Genomic DNA, 3,185 nt, shown 5'->3' with positions numbered 1-3,185 from the left:
GAATTGCTCTCCCATTATAAACAACCAGAAAACTACAATCTACTGTTTTAATATATTGGACATCACAATACGCAACATAGGGATGTAGTCACTGAGGGAAAATAAACAAACAGTAAAAACTATGATTATCCAAGCTCATTGTCTGGACGCCATTTGCAAGCCACAAGGCAAGAAGGAAAGCCCTAAAGAGTCTAAAAGTCTCACTGAGTCTCCTTAGGAACCTACTGTTTCCTAAGGAGCCCAAGAAGCTACATTTTTATGACAGTACTGCAGAAGAGAGAACTGCACAGAGAGAGCTCTAAAGATCTTCATGGAGGGTGAGGGAGTGATATTTCCTTCAAGGCTTTGTTTACGTACTGATCTGCTCATGTGTAAGAAAAAACTACATCGTATTGGGAGAGAACTACCAGAAAGCAATAGACTAAATAATTCTAGTCACTACAGGCAACCTACAGAATGGGAGAAAATTTTTGCAATCTACTCATCTGACAAACGGCTAATATCCAGAACCTCCAAGGAACTCAAACAAATTTACAAGAAAAAAACAAACAACCCCATCAAAAAGTCGGCAAAGGATATGAACAGACATTTCTCAAAAGAAGACATTCATACAGCCAACAGACACATGAAAAAATGCTCATCATCACTGGCCATCAGAGAAATGCAAATCAAAACCACAATGAGATACCATCTCACACCAGTTAGAATGGCAATCATTAAAAAGTCAGGAAACAACAGGTGCTGGAGAGGATGTGGAGAAATAGGAACACTTTTACACTGTTGGTGGGATTGTAAACTAGTTCAACCATTATGGAAAACAGTATGGCGATTCCTCAAGGATCTAGAACTTGATGTACCATATGACCCAGCCATCCCATTACTGGGTATATACCCAAAGGATTATAAATCATGCTGCTATAAACACACATGCACACGTATGTTTATTGCAGCACTATTCACAATAGCAAAGACTTGGAATCAACCCAAATGTGCATCAGTGACAGACTGGATTAAGAAAATGTGGCACATATACACCATGGAATACTATGCAGCCATCAAAAAGGATGAGTTTGTGTCCTTTGTAGGGACATGGATGCAGCTGGAAACCATCATTCTTAGCAAACTATCACAAGCACAGAAAACCAAACACCGCATGTTCTCATTCATACGTGGGAACTGAACAATGAGATCACTTGGACTCGGGAAGGGGAACATCACACACCGGGGCCTATCATGGGGAGGGGGGAGGGGGAAGGGGGGAAGGGGAAGGGGGGAGGGGGGAGGGATTGCATTGGGAGTTATACCTGATGTAAATGATGAGTTGATGGGTGCTGATGAGTTGATGGGTGCAGCTCACCAACATGGCACAAGTATACATATGTAACAAACCTGCACGTTATGCACATGTACCCTAGAACTTAAAGTATAATAATAATAATAAAAAATAATAATAATTCTAGTCACTGATGCATAGCTGGAAGTATTTTATATTCACATCTAGCCAGACTGAAGAGACTTCATCATACATAGACAATGAGCACATTCCTCAGAAAGGTCACACCATAGTATGGAGCTAAATTAAATATGTAATAAATGCTGCTCTAGATCTACCCTAAGCAAGCAAGTCTCAATTTTAGCCAACTAATTGCAATTAACCTAAGTGTGAGCCAGAACAAGTCCAACACTCTTTAAACAACTTCATTAAGACTCAGATCCCACTGATGAAAACATCAAAATATCCAATATTCAATCTGAGTTTTTGAAAACAGCGTAGCTCAGTGCAGGTTAGAGATTCATTAAATGTGGTAAATTGTCATTTACTTTTTTTTCAGAAAATGTTGAAAACATGATTTAACATAAAATTTAATAAATTGCAATGCATATACTTTTTAGGTAAATGCTTATAAGAATAAAATTTTACAAAACAAATTTAGGAGATATAAGAAAAAAATAAAATTATGGTAAACTGAAAGAAGACAAGAAAGAAGGATAAAAATTATAAACAAATGAACAAAAATGGAAAGCAAAAAAGATTGTGATTTAAACTGAATTAATGTTAGTGAATTCATTAAATTTATACAGTGTAAGGTTTCCAAGTAATATGCAAAGGTTATCAGAACAGTTAAATAAAGCAAAATTTTCTGCTATACACAGGAGGCAACTTTTTAATATGAGAATAGTAAATGTTTAAAAGATAGAAAAATATATCCCATACAAATGGCAAACAACAAAAAGCTAACATAGCTATATTAATACCAGCCTCTCTCTATATATATTATATATATATATGTATAGAACAGAGAAAAAAAGAATCTTAACGATAAGAGCATGTGATAAACAAAAAAAAATCTCTATCACAATCTTGCGCCAAAATTCTATAGAAGTACAAGTGACACAAAAATGGAGAAGGGAAGTGCTGGGAAGGAAAGGGCGTGGTTCCTTTAAATGATACAGAAGTGGGGAAGGGCATGATCCCTGGCTAGGGCTCCACCCCCGGACCTGCGCCCATGAACCTAGGTGAGTACAGGCATTTTTGTTTTTCTGCCCAAATGTTGCATTTCCCAAGACCACCCTGGTCTGCTATGCCCCCATCCTGTGCCTATAAAACCCCCTAGACCTTAACAGGCAGACACACAGGCGGCTGGACTTGGAGAGGAGCACATCAGCAGAGGTACATACCGGCAGCTGGATGTCGATAGGAGCACATCATCAGGCACTGGCATGTTGGCAGGCCACCAACTGGCAGAACAACATGGAGTTTGGCTGAGACAGTCAGAGGAGAGCCTGGGCCACTGAGCAGCCCAACTCCAGGGGAAAACTATCTCCATTCTGCCTCCTCCATCGGCTGAGAGCTACTTCCACTCAATAAAACCTTGCACTGGTTCTCCCAGCCCATGTGTGATCTGATTCTTTCAGTATACCAAGGCAAGAATCCCACCATACAGAAAGCCCTCTGTCCTTGCAATAAGACAGGGGTCTAATTGAGCTGACTAACACAAGTCACCTGTGGATGGTTAAACTAAAACGGCACCCTGTAACACACGCCCACTTGGGCTTCAGTTTTAAACATTCACCCCTAGACACTGCCGTGGGCTTGGAACCCCATGGCCTGCTGGTCTGTATGCTCCCCTAGAGGTCTGAGCAGTGGGGCACTGAAGAAGTGAGTCACACCCTCATTGCACGCC

This window comes from Macaca fascicularis, chromosome 14 (assembly GCF_037993035.2).
Source record: "Macaca fascicularis isolate 582-1 chromosome 14, T2T-MFA8v1.1".
In the NCBI taxonomy this organism is placed as follows: domain Eukaryota; kingdom Metazoa; phylum Chordata; class Mammalia; order Primates; family Cercopithecidae; genus Macaca; species Macaca fascicularis.
This window is presented reverse-complemented; position numbering follows the sequence as displayed.